This window comes from Apium graveolens, chromosome 7 (assembly GCF_009905375.1).
Source record: "Apium graveolens cultivar Ventura chromosome 7, ASM990537v1, whole genome shotgun sequence".
NCBI classification, from domain to species: Eukaryota; Viridiplantae; Streptophyta; class Magnoliopsida; order Apiales; family Apiaceae; genus Apium; species Apium graveolens.
In genome coordinates, this window is record NC_133653.1 from 27,938,725 (window position 1) to 27,953,683 (window position 14,959).

General features: G+C 36.3%; 1 non-coding gene across 1 annotated transcript; it reads right to left on the reverse strand.

Annotated features, from left to right (window-relative positions):
• Positions 1-5,766: 5,766 nt before the first annotated feature.
• LOC141675527 (small nucleolar RNA R71) lies at positions 5,767-5,873 on the reverse strand. The gene has a single exon (XR_012556175.1). It is a non-coding gene; the product is annotated as a small nucleolar RNA R71 (small nucleolar RNA).
• Between the last annotated feature and the right edge of the window lie 9,086 nt (positions 5,874-14,959).

The following is a 14,959-nucleotide window of genomic DNA, read 5'->3' on the forward strand; positions in this document are numbered from 1 at the left end:
TGGAGTGCTAGCAGTTGCTCCTCAGTGTGTGAAGCACTCTACCGGTATCCACCAAGAACGATCCTCTTCGATGAACCTTTTATAAAACCGAGCTTTTATAAAATGGAGTTTTGGGAGAGAGAGAGAGGAAGAAGATGGAGGCTAGGGTTTTCACAAAAACAAAATTATGTTAATAGAATGAGCCATCTCATTCTATTTATAGGGCTCTCCTAGGGTTTTATAATATATCTTTATATATATTAACCCCCACATTTTATCTTCATAAAATGCTTTAATAATAATTAAAACTATTTTAATCATTATTTCTTTTTCTTAACTATTTAGAAAGTAATTCTCTCTCTCATTATTTCATCAAAGAAAATATTCTTTTATGGTGTGACCCTGTAGGTTCAATATTATGCCGGTAGTAGAAATAAATAATAATAAACTTTTATTAATTATTTACATGAATACTAAAATTCACTAAATATAATTAACTGATTAATTATATTTATTCTACATCGTGAGTGATGCTTCTCAACATATCGCGACTATCCGGATAATATGAATTCACTGCTTAGAATATCAAGAACCTGTCAGTGACTAGTTATCGTACAATGAATTCCTTCTACCCTTATAATATCCCGAATAAATACAAGGCATGGATCTGGTGTCAGGCCTATCAAATTTAATCATATGATTTCTTATTCATAATGCAAAGTTCATATTAATGTAAATTAGAAACTCCTTTCTAATTTCATACACTCTGGCCAGAGATTCCAGAACTCGCATACTAAGAATAACATAGGATATTCTCTTCCTATACTGGAAGGGGTAGATCCTCTATTGACGTTAACTATCTCTATACACAAATCCCTATGCCCAGAATAGACCTAATGGATGTCCTTGAGATTAAGGACTAAACCAAAGCACAGTTCATTATATATAAGATACCTTTAACGATCTCAAGTCTAAGAACACTTGTATAAGTATCACTCAGTGAATAACTATTGACACGTGAGTAATCTCCATTAGTTGTTCAACTTATCGAGTCATGTTCAGTGAACTTATTCCCTAATAAGCACCTACATACCAGCTATAGTGTCACCACACAAATGCCTATGAGAACAGACATCCTCCTGAAGGGAGCAAGCATAGTATGTACCAACATGTTAGCAGGTTCAGTAGGCTTAGGTGAGTCAAGCACATATTCTAGCTTCTCCACCCTGAGAACAATTCTCAAGTTTCGAAGCCAGTCAGCAAAATTAGGACCAGTCAACTTGTGAGCATCAAGTATACTCCGGAGTGATAGTGCAGAAGACATAACGAATATAGTAAATTTGTAAATGATAAACACATAACAACACTTAGCAAATATTCAATTTTATTTCTAAACACTATATGAATCGGGTCTCTATTCATAAGTGGCTCCCACTAGTTTATCTAATTTATACAATCCCTAAGTGAAAATTAGGCATTCATAATGCTAGTGGGAATAGGGATCCTACATTGCATTACACAACCTCGGCTGTAGCACGAAACATCATGTGATGTTCAATAGGCAGACAACTCTTGTCAATTACATCTTATGTTATCCCCTAATATAATTTTAGCCTCTTGAATAATTGAGTCACGGCTGTAGCATGACAAACTCAATATTCTAAGTCAAGTCTAACCCAACATTTCGTACAATTGAATCAGTCTCCAACGGCCCACGGCTGTAGCACGTAACGACCTTTAGATTCTAATTCAATGTACACATCTCTATGTAATAGACAAGTATTTCTTATTTCAAAATCAAAGCCCTCGGCTGTAGCACGAAATGACAATGATTTAAAAATAAGAACCACTTTCTATCATGTTGGAAGGCTATGACCGACACAAGCCCGTTGTGTCATTGGCCAATTACTACTTGATATTATTTAATTTTAGAGGGATTATATTACGTTACAATCATAATCATATTATAAAGAGATTCTTCCTTTTAAATTAAATATTTCAAATCAATAATCGATAATCAGATGATTCCCAGATCGGGTGGAGCATTGTCAAGAGGCGTCACTTAATAACCCTTTCTTACAGATAGAAATCTGTTGTTGACAGAATCATCCTTTCTCTCAAAATTGAAAATTCATATTTAATTACGTGTTTCATAAATACAAGAATCTCATGATTGTATTCATAATATTATTGTCAAGGCAAGAAACGATTCATATTCTAGATTTTCTAGAGCACGCCTTATATTGATTTAAGTTCACCTAAATCTATCATCGCATGGTAAACACAGGCATATATCTCATATATAAAAATAAATAAACAAGTAAGCATGCACGTAATATCATGTCACACATTGATATAATGATGTATGGATTTATTATAGCATTTAAAAGCAATTAAAACAATTAAAACATGATTTAAAACACTTTCGGGAATATAAACAGTTCAAAACTTTTATATAAAAAATATTTGACCAGTCCATTAGATCTGTCTCGGAAAAACGAATCCAACGATATATTGCACGCCCAAAACGGAGTTACGAAACTCCCAAAAATCAAATTTTAAAAAGACAGATGGGTTGTAACGCATTACAGGATTGCGTTATAATCCCTATAACGCATTCTGGTAATGTGTTACAGCCCTTTTAAGCCATTAAAGGGTGTAACGCATCCCGAAAATGTGCAACAGGGTGTAACGCATTCCGGGAATGCGCAACACCCCCGCGCGTGCGCCTCACGCGCCCGCAACAGCCGACTGTTGGCAACAACAGTTTTTTTTCTTTTGTTTCGTCTTCTCCTGCCGTTTCCGCTGCCAGCCGTTACAAAATTAAAAAGATGAAAGCCCCTTTCCCTTTACTCCCTTATTAATAACTCTTTATTAATTTATTATTTTAATTTTATTATTAATAAATTAATTAACATTTAATTAATAAATTAATAAAAAACAAAATAATATGATTTCTTAAATCAGGGAGTAGCAGAAAATTATCAAATCAGCCATGGGTCCTTGTGCAAATTTTAATATAATTATTCACATGCATAATTATTCCATGAATTTTAATTAAAACAATTTTTAAAAAATTCATAACAAATAATCTACACATCACAAAATTATGAAAAAAACACCTAGACAATCTACAACACTTGTAGAACCGAGATCAGTAGTCAAAATATTATACAAAAATTATTTCGAATTAATTCATAATTAAATCTAAATAAACTTGCACAAATCATAACAAATCCATACATGCATTAAAAAATCTGAAATTTTTTATATGAATCTCTATATGCAGAACCTGGCTCTGATGCCAATGAAGGAATTTACGGATGAGCGGAAGCGCGAAATAACATTTATTCCGTAAAAACCATATACCGCACATATCGAAAAACGTATAAAAGGGAAAAACTGAGGAATCGAAATCATACCTCGTGAATCGAAGCTTTATAAAATTGGAGTACTAGCAGTTGCTCCTCAGTGTGTGAAGCACTCTACCGGTATCCACCAAGAATGATCCTCTTCGATGAACCTTTTATAAAACCGAGCTTTTATAAAATGGAGTTTTGGGAGAGAGAGAGGAAGAAGATGGAGGCTAGGGTTTTCACAAAACCAAAATTATGTTAATAGAAGGAGCCATCTCATTCTATTTATAGGGCTCTCCTAGGGTTTTATAATATATCTTTATATATATTAACCCCCGCATTTTATCTTCATAAAATTCTTTAATAATAATTAAAACTATTTTAATCATTATTTCTTTTTCTTAACTATTTAGAAAATAATTCTCTCTCTCATTATTTCATCAAAGAAAATATTCTTTTATGGTGTGACCCTGTAGGTTCAATATTATGCCGGTAGTAGAAATAAATAATAATAAACTTTTATTAATTATTTACATGAATACTAAAATTCACTAAATATAATTAACTGATTAATTATATTTATTCTACATCGTGAGTGATGCTTCTCAACATATCGCAACTATCCGGATAATATGAATTCACTGCTTAGAATATCAAGAACCTGTCAGTGACTAGTTACCGTACAATGAATTCCTTCTACCCTTATAATATCCCGAATAAATACAAGGCATGGATCTCGTGTCAGGCCTATCAAATTTAATCATATAATTTCTTATTCATAATGCAAAGTTCATATTAATGTAAATTAGAAACTCCTTTCTAATTTCATACACTCTGGCCAGAGATTCTAGAACTCGCATACTAAGAATAACATAGGATATTCTCTTCCTATACTGGAAGGGGTAGATCCTCTATTGACGTTAACTATCTCTATACACAAATCCCTATGCCCAGAATAGACCTAATGGATGTCCTTGAGACTAAGGACTAAACCAAAGCACAGTTCATTATATATAAGATACCTTTAATGATCTCAAGTCTAAGGACACTTGTACAACTATCACTCAGTGAATAACTATTGACACGTGAGTAATCTCCATTAGTTGTTCAACTTATCGAGTCATGTTCAGTGAACTTATTCCCTAATAAGCATCTACATACCCGCTATAGTGTCACCACACAAATGCCTATGAGAACAGACATCCTCCTGAAGGGAGCAAGCATAGTATGTACCAATCTTTGCGGATCCACTAACATCCGATTAGTTATCCTATGATCAGGAACTGTTTTAAGTCCAGAGTTGTCGTCTTCTAGATCTCACTATTATAATCTCATTATAATTCTAGAAGCTTTACTCTAAACTATGGAACATCTTATTTAATACACTTTAAATAGATAAAGCCCATAAAAATATAACAAGTCTTTTATTAATTCAAATGAAATCAAATAGGAATACAAGAAAGTTCTTCCTAATTCATCATACATGATTGGATTTAGGACAAACACTTTCAGCAAGAATAATCTCTTTCATGTGGTCTACTATGTTAGCAAGACCTTAAATGGGGCCCAAATGAACTACACCACTACTGAGAAGGAGCTCTTAGCTATAGTCTTTGGTTTCGAGAAATTTCAATCTTATCTGCTTGGGACAAAAGTGACAGTATTCACTGATCATGCGGCCATTCGCTATTTGGTTTCCAAGAAGGATTCGAAGCCGAGACTAATTCGTTAGGTGCTCTTACTACAAGAATTTGAGTTAAAGATCAAGGATCAAAAAGGTACTGAGAATCAAGTAGCTGACCATCTCTCTAGATTGAAGAATCCTGAGTCTACTTCACAGGATAAGACATTGATCAACGAATCTTTTCCGGATGAGCAGTTGTTCGCAGTTCAGGAGGAAGAGCCATGATTTGCAGATATTGTAAACTATCTTGTCAGCAATATTTTGCCTCCTAATTTGACCTCAGCTCAAAAGAAGAAGTTTCTGTATGAGGTGAAGTGGTATATGTGGGATGAACCATATTTGTTTAGACAGGGAGCTGACCAGATCATCAGGAGATGTATCCCAGCTGTTATGGACTTTTCTCGGCCTAAAATTGATGACATTCAGTCAAGCATTCTTCATCCGGCTATTCAAGCTAACACCTTTGAAATCAAGCCGGGCACTATTCAGATGGTGCAGAATTCTGTTTCTTTTGGAGGTGCTGCGACTGAACACCCCAACACGCACATAAGGAATTTTGTCGAGATCTGCAGTACTTTCAAATATAATGGCGTGACTGATGAGGCTATCAAGCTGAGGCTTTTCCCATTCTCACTGAGGGATAAAGCTAAGGACTGGTTACATTCTGAACCAGCTGGGTCCATCACTACTTAGAAAGATCATGCGCAAAAGTTTCTGGTGAAGTTTTATCCAATGGCAAAGACTGCTGCTATGAGGAGTGCTCTTACTCAGTTTGCGCAGCAACCTACAGAATCTATGTGCGAAGCTTGGGAACGCTACAAGGAAATGTTGAGAAAGTGTCCACATCATGGAATGCCCGATTGGATGGTGATCACTGGTTTCTATAATGGTTTGGGGGCCCAATCTCGGCCCATGCTCGATGCAGCAGCTGGAGGCGCCTTGTGGGCCAAAAGCTATACTGAGGCTTATAATCTTATTGAGACGCAAATGAGCATCAAAACCCAACTCAAAGGATGATGCCTGGGAAGGTAGCAGGTATTCTGGAAGTCGATGCAGCCACCGCTATTGCAGTGCAGCTCCAAGCGCTGTCTATGAAGGTCGATTCTCTAGCTACCTATGGAGTCAATCAAATAGTTATGGTCTGTGAGCTTTGTACAGGTTCTCATGCTACGGATCAGGGTTCTCTTGTCAACGAATCTGTTCAGTATGTGAATAATTATCAGCAACAACAGCAGCCTGTGCCAACTACTTATCATCCTAACAACAGAAATCATCCAAATTTCAGCTGGGGTAATAATCAGAATGCTATTCAGCCACCATATCAGCAAGGTGTGAGTAAACAGTTCAACCCACCTGGATTCCAGCAACCGCAGCAGTATGCTCAAAGGCAATCATATCCTCAACAGAGAAGTGCAGCTGCACCCACTAGTGCTGATTTTGAGGAACTTAAGCTGTTGTGCAAGAGTCAGGCGGTTTCTATCAAGACCTTAGAAAATCAAATCGGTCAAATAGCCAATGCAGTGCTCAATCGTCAACCTGGAACACTTCCCAGTGACACGGAAGTACCAGGCAGGAAGGAAGCTAAAGAACAAGTCAAGGCTATTACCTTAAGGTCTGGGAAAGTTGCTGATGCTGAAAAGGCAAAAGAAGGAGAAGTTGGAGTTAGAGATCAAGAAGCTAAGCAAAAGGTGAAAGCAGCGGAACCAAGGAAGACAATTGTTGAACACACTCTGCTTGAGGGTAATACAGGGGAGAAACAGCTCTATCCTCCACCACCTTTCCCTAAGAGATTGCAACAACAAAAGCTGGATAAGTAGTTCAGTAAGTTTCTGGAGGTGTTCAAGAAACTTCACATCAATATACCTTTCGCTGAGGCTCTGGAGCAAATGCCTAGTTATGCGAAGTTTATGAAGAGTATTCTTTCAAGGAAGGTGAAACTGGATGACCTTGAGACCGTTGCTCTATCGGAATAATGCAGCGCTGTGTTGCAGCAAAAAAGTTACCTCCAAATCTTAAAGATCCAGGTAGCTTCACCATTCCTTGCACCATTGGCAAGTTGTCGTTTGACAAGTGCCTTTGTGATTTGGGAGCAAGCATAAATCTGATGTCGTTGTCGATCTTTAAAAAGTTGGATTTGCCTGATCCAAAACCCACCTACATGTCTCTACAATTGGCTGATCGTTCTATTACTTACCCAAGGGGCATAGTGGAGGATGTGCTAGTCAAGGTGGATAAGCTCTTCTTTCCTGCAGACTTTGTTATTCTGGATTTCGAGGAAGATAAGAAGATTCCCATAATCTTGGGAAGACCTTTCTTGGCTACTGGTCGTACCTTGATAGATGTGCACAAAGGTGAACTTACTATGTGGGTGCAGGATCAGGATGTGACCTTTAATGTATTCAAAGCAATAAAATTTCCTATAGAAGATGAGGAGTGCTTAAAAGTGGATGTGATTGATTCTGCGGTTACTTCAGAACTCGATCATATGCTAATGTATGATGTATTAGAAAAGGCCTTAGTGGGGGATTTTGACAGTGATGATGAAGATGGCAACGAGCAATTACAATATCTTAATGCTTCTCCCTGGAGGCGAAAGCTGGACATGCCATTTGAATCTCTTGGTACTTCTGACCTCAAGAATGCTGAAGGAAAGCTCAAATCATCAATTGAGGAAGCACCTACCTTGGAGCTCAAGCCATTGCCTGAACACTTGAGGTATGCTTTTTTAGGAGATGCATCTACATTACCTGTTATTATTGCATCTGACCTTTCAGGTAGCGAGGAGGACAAGCTCTTAAGGATTTTGAGAGAATTCAAATCGGCTATTGGATGGACCATAGCAGACATCAAAGGGATCAGCCCTTCATATTACATGCATAAGATTCTTCTAGAAGAGGGTAGTAAGCCAACTGTTGAGCAACAGCGCTGACTTAATCCTATCATGAAGGAGTTGGTGAAGAAAGAAATTCTGAAATGGTTGGATGCAGGCATCATTTATCCTATTTCTGACAGTTCTTGGGTGAGTCCCGTGCAATGTGTGCCTAAGAAAGGAGGTATCACTGTGGTAGCAAATGAAAAGAATGAGCTCATCCCCACTCGAACAGTTACAGGATGGAGAGTATGCATGGACTACCGAAAGTTGAACAAGGCCACGAGGAAGGATCACTTCCCTCTTCCATTTATTGATCAGATGCTTGACAGGTTGGCTGGTCATGAGTATTATTGTCTTCTGGATGGCTACTCAGGGTATAATCAGATTTGTATTGCACCAGAGGATCAAGAAAAGACTAACTTCACTTGTCCATTTGGCACGTTTGCTTTTCGCAGAGTTTCGTTTGGGTTATGTGGCGCACCGGCCACTTTTCATAGATGTATGATCGCTATATTCTCTGACATGATTGGGAATAATGTCGAGGTGTTCATGGACGACTTCTCCGTCTTTGGACATTCGTATGATGAATGTTTGAATAATCTCCGTGTCGTGCTTAAAAGTTGTGTGGAAACTAATTTGGTGCTCAATTGGGAAAAATGTCATTTTATGGTGCGTGAAGGCATTATTCTTGGGAAAGGTCTCTAGCAAGGGTCTTGAGGTGGATAAAGCCAAGGTGGGAGTCATTGAAAATCTCCCACCACCTATTTCTGTGAAAGGAATCCGTAGTTTTCTTGGTCATGCGGGTTTTTATCTGCGTTTCATCAAGGACTTTTCGAAGATATCAAAGCCGCTGTGCAACTTGCTTGAGAAAGATGAGCCTTTCAAATTTGATGATGAATGTTTGACGACATTCGAGACTCTTAAGAAGAGTTTAATCACTGCACCAGTTATTACAGCACTGGATTGGACAGAGCCTTTTGAGATGATGTGTGATGCGAGTGATTATGCGGTAGGCGCAGTTCTTGGGCAGCGCAAGTGAAGGAATTTACGGATGAGCAGAAGCACGAAATAACATTTATTCCGTAAAAACCATATACCGCACATATAGAAAAACGTATAAAAGGGAAAAACTGAGGAATCGAAATCATACCTCGTGAATCGAAGCTTTATAAAATTGGAGTGCTAGCAGTTGCTCCTCAGTGTGTGAAGCACTCTACCGGTATCCACCAAGAACGATCCTCTTCGATGAACCTTTTATAAAACCGAGCTTTTATAAAATGGAGTTTTGGGAGAGAGAGAGAGAGGAAGAAGATGGAGGCTAGGGTTTTCACAAAAACAAAATTATGTTAATAGAATGAGCCATCTCATTCTATTTATAGGGCTCTCCTAGGGTTTTATAATATATCTTTATATATATTAACCCCCACATTTTATCTTCATAAAATGCTTTAATAATAATTAAAACTATTTTAATCATTATTTCTTTTTCTTAACTATTTAGAAAGTAATTCTCTCTCTCATTATTTCATCAAAGAAAATATTCTTTTATGGGGTGACCCTGTAGGTTCAATATTATGCCGGTAGTAGAAATAAATAATAATAAACTTTTATTAATTATTTACATGAATACTAAAATTCACTAAATATAATTAACTGATTAATTATATTTATTCTACATCGTGAGTGATGCTTCTCAACATATCGCGACTATCCGGATAATATGAATTCACTGCTTAGAATATCAAGAACCTGTCAGTGACTAGTTATCGTACAATGAATTCCTTCTACCCTTATAATATCCCGAATAAATACAAGGCATGGATCTGGTGTCAGGCCTATCAAATTTAATCATATGATTTCTTATTCATAATGCAAAGTTCATATTAATGTAAATTAGAAACTCCTTTCTAATTTCATACACTCTGGCCAGAGATTCCAGAACTCGCATACTAAGAATAACATAGGATATTCTCTTCCTATACTGGAAGGGGTAGATCCTCTATTGACGTTAACTATCTCTATACACAAATCCCTATGCCCAGAATAGACCTAATGGATGTCCTTGAGACTAAGGACTAAACCAAAGCACAGTTCATTATATATAAGATACCTTTAACGATCTCAAGTCTAAGAACACTTGTATAAGTATCACTCAGTGAATAACTATTGACACGTGAGTAATCTCCATTAGTTGTTCAACTTATCGAGTCATGTTCAGTGAACTTATTCCCTAATAAGCACCTACATACCAGCTATAGTGTCACCACACAAATGCCTATGAGAACAGACATCCTCCTGAAGGGAGCAAGCATAGTATGTACCAACATGTTAGCAGGTTCAGTAGGCTTAGGTGAGTCAAGCACATATTCTAGCTTCTCCACCCTGAGAACAATTCTCAAGTTTCGAAGCCAGTCAGCAAAATTAGGACCAGTCAACTTGTGAGCATCAAGTATACTCCGGAGTGATAGTGCAGAAGACATAACGAATATAGTAAATTTGTAAATGATAAACACATAACAACACTTAGCAAATATTCAATTTTATTTCTAAACACTATATGAATCGGGTCTCTATTCATAAGTGGCTCCCACTAGTTTATCTAATTTATACAATCCCTAAGTGAAAATTAGGCATTCATAATGCTAGTGGGAATAGGGATCCTACATTGCATTACACAACCTCGGCTGTAGCACGAAACATCATGTGATGTTCAATAGGCAGACAACTCTTGTCAATTACATCTTATGTTATCCCCTAATATAATTTTAGCCTCTTGAATAATTGAGTCACGGCTGTAGCATGACAAACTCAATATTCTAAGTCAAGTCTAACCCAACATTTCGTACAATTGAATCAGTCTCCAACGGCCCACGGCTGTAGCACGTAACGACCTTTAGATTCTAATTCAATGTACACATCTCTATGTAATAGACAAGTATTTCTTATTTCAAAATCAAAGCCCTCGGCTGTAGCACGAAATGACAATGATTTAAAAATAAGAACCACTTTCTATCATGTTGGAAGGCTATGACCGACACAAGCCCGTTGTGTCATTGGCCAATTACTACTTGATATTATTTAATTTTAGAGGGATTATATTACGTTACAATCATAATCATATTATAAAGAGATTCTTCCTTTTAAATTAAATATTTCAAATCAATAATCGATAATCAGATGATTCCCAGATCGGGTGGAGCATTGTCAAGAGGCGTCACTTAATAACCCTTTCTTACAGATAGAAATCTGTTGTTGACAGAATCATCCTTTCTCTCAAAATTGAAAATTCATATTTAATTACGTGTTTCATAAATACAAGAATCTCATGATTGTATTCATAATATTATTGTCAAGGCAAGAAACGATTCATATTCTAGATTTTCTAGAGCACGCCTTATATTGATTTAAGTTCACCTAAATCTATCATCGCATGGTAAACACAGGCATATATCTCATATATAAAAATAAATAAACAAGTAAGCATGCACGTAATATCATGTCACACATTGATATAATGATGTATGGATTTATTATAGCATTTAAAAGCAATTAAAACAATTAAAACATGATTTAAAACACTTTCGGGAATATAAACAGTTCAAAACTTTTATATAAAAAATATTTGACCAGTCCATTAGATCTGTCTCGGAAAAACGAATCCAACGATATATTGCACGCCCAAAACGGAGTTACGAAACTCCCAAAAATCAAATTTTAAAAAGACAGATGGGTTGTAACGCATTACAGGATTGCGTTATAATCCCTATAACGCATTCTGGTAATGTGTTACAGCCCTTTTAAGCCATTAAAGGGTGTAACGCATCCCGAAAATGTGCAACAGGGTGTAACGCATTCCGGGAATGCGCAACACCCCCGCGCGTGCGCCTCACGCGCCCGCAACAGCCGACTGTTGGCAACAACAGTTTTTTTTCTTTTGTTTCGTCTTCTCCTGCCGTTTCCGCTGCCAGCCGTTACAAAATTAAAAAGATGAAAGCCCCTTTCCCTTTACTCCCTTATTAATAACTCTTTATTAATTTATTATTTTAATTTTATTATTAATAAATTAATTAACATTTAATTAATAAATTAATAAAAAACAAAATAATATGATTTCTTAAATCAGGGAGTAGCAGAAAATTATCAAATCAGCCATGGGTCCTTGTGCAAATTTTAATATAATTATTCACATGCATAATTATTCCATGAATTTTAATTAAAACAATTTTTAAAAAATTCATAACAAATAATCTACACATCACAAAATTATGAAAAAAACACCTAGACAATCTACAACACTTGTAGAACCGGGATCAGTAGTCAAAATATTATACAAAAATTATTTCGAATTAATTCATAATTAAATCTAAATAAACTTGCACAAATCATAACAAATCCATACATGCATTAAAAAATCTGAAATTTTTTATATGAATCTCTATATGCAGAACCTGGCTCTGATGCCAATGAAGGAATTTACGGATGAGCGGAAGCGCGAAATAACATTTATTCCGTAAAAACCATATACCGCACATATCGAAAAACGTATAAAAGGGAAAAACTGAGGAATCGAAATCATACCTCGTGAATCGAAGCTTTATAAAATTGGAGTACTAGCAGTTGCTCCTCAGTGTGTGAAGCACTCTACCGGTATCCACCAAGAATGATCCTCTTCGATGAACCTTTTATAAAACCGAGCTTTTATAAAATGGAGTTTTGGGAGAGAGAGAGGAAGAAGATGGAGGCTAGGGTTTTCACAAAACCAAAATTATGTTAATAGAAGGAGCCATCTCATTCTATTTATAGGGCTCTCCTAGGGTTTTATAATATATCTTTATATATATTAACCCCCGCATTTTATCTTCATAAAATTCTTTAATAATAATTAAAACTATTTTAATCATTATTTCTTTTTCTTAACTATTTAGAAAATAATTCTCTCTCTCATTATTTCATCAAAGAAAATATTCTTTTATGGTGTGACCCTGTAGGTTCAATATTATGCCGGTAGTAGAAATAAATAATAATAAACTTTTATTAATTATTTACATGAATACTAAAATTCACTAAATATAATTAACTGATTAATTATATTTATTCTACATCGTGAGTGATGCTTCTCAACATATCGCAACTATCCGGATAATATGAATTCACTGCTTAGAATATCAAGAACCTGTCAGTGACTAGTTACTGTACAATGAATTCCTTCTACCCTTATAATATCCCGAATAAATACAAGGCATGGATCTCGTGTCAGGCCTATCAAATTTAATCATATAATTTCTTATTCATAATGCAAAGTTCATATTAATGTAAATTAGAAACTCCTTTCTAATTTCATACACTCTGGCCAGAGATTCTAGAACTCGCATACTAAGAATAACATAGGATATTCTCTTCCTATACTGGAAGGGGTAGATCCTCTATTGACGTTAACTATCTCTATACACAAATCCCTATGCCCAGAATAGACCTAATGGATGTCCTTGAGACTAAGGACTAAACCAAAGCACAGTTCATTATATATAAGATACCTTTAATGATCTCAAGTCTAAGGACACTTGTACAACTATCACTCAGTGAATAACTATTGACACGTGAGTAATCTCCATTAGTTGTTCAACTTATCGAGTCATGTTCAGTGAACTTATTCCCTAATAAGCATCTACATACCCGCTATAGTGTCACCACACAAATGCCTATGAGAACAGACATCCTCCTGAAGGGAGCAAGCATAGTATGTACCAATCTTTGCGGATCCACTAACATCCGATTAGTTATCCTATGATCAGGAACTGTTTTAAGTCCAGAGTTGTCGTCTTCTAGATCTCACTATTATAATCTCATTATAATTCTAGAAGCTTTACTCTAAACTATGGAACATCTTATTTAATACACTTTAAATAGATAAAGCCCATAAAAATATAACAAGTCTTTTATTAATTCAAATGAAATCAAATAGGAATACAAGAAAGTTCTTCCTAATTCATCATACATGATTGGATTTAGGACAAACACTTTCAGCAAGAATAATCTCTTTCATGTGGTCTACTATGTTAGCAAGACCTTAAATGGGGCCCAAATGAACTACACCACTACTGAGAAGGAGCTCTTAGCTATAGTCTTTGGTTTCGAGAAATTTCAATCTTATCTGCTTGGGACAAAAGTGACAGTATTCACTGATCATGCGGCCATTCGCTATTTGGTTTCCAAGAAGGATTCGAAGCCGAGACTAATTCGTTAGGTGCTCTTACTACAAGAATTTGAGTTAAAGATCAAGGATCAAAAAGGTACTGAGAATCAAGTAGCTGACCATCTCTCTAGATTGAAGAATCCTGAGTCTACTTCACAGGATAAGACATTGATCAACGAATCTTTTCCGGATGAGCAGTTGTTCGCAGTTCAGGAGGAAGAGCCATGATTTGCAGATATTGTAAACTATCTTGTCAGCAATATTTTGCCTCCTAATTTGACCTCAGCTCAAAAGAAGAAGTTTCTGTATGAGGTGAAGTGGTATATGTGGGATGAACCATATTTGTTTAGACAGGGAGCTGACCAGATCATCAGGAGATGTATCCCATTCTGTGAGACGGAGGGGATATTACGAGACTGCCACTCCACAGTTTATGGTGGATACTATGGTGGTGAGAAGACGGCAGCTCGTATTCTACAAGCAGGTTTTTTTTGGCATACTTTGTTTAAGGATGCTCATCAGTTTGTTTTAAGGTGTGATCGTTGCCAACGAGTGGGAAATTTGACGAGAAAGGATGAGATGCCGTTAAATGTGATGCTTGAAGTCGAGGTCTTTGATGTTTGGGGAATCGATTTCATGGGGCCTTTTGTCTCATCCTGCAACAATCAGTACATCTTGCTGGCAGTCGATTATGTCTCAAAATGGGTAGAAGTCAAAGCTCTACCGACAAATTATGCAAAGGCAATGTTGAATTTTCTTCATAAGCAGATTTTCACAAGGTTTGGAACGCCTCGAGTAATCATAAGTGATGAAGGGTCGTATTTCTGCAACCGTAAGTTCACTTCTATGATGTAGCGTTATAATGTGAATCATCG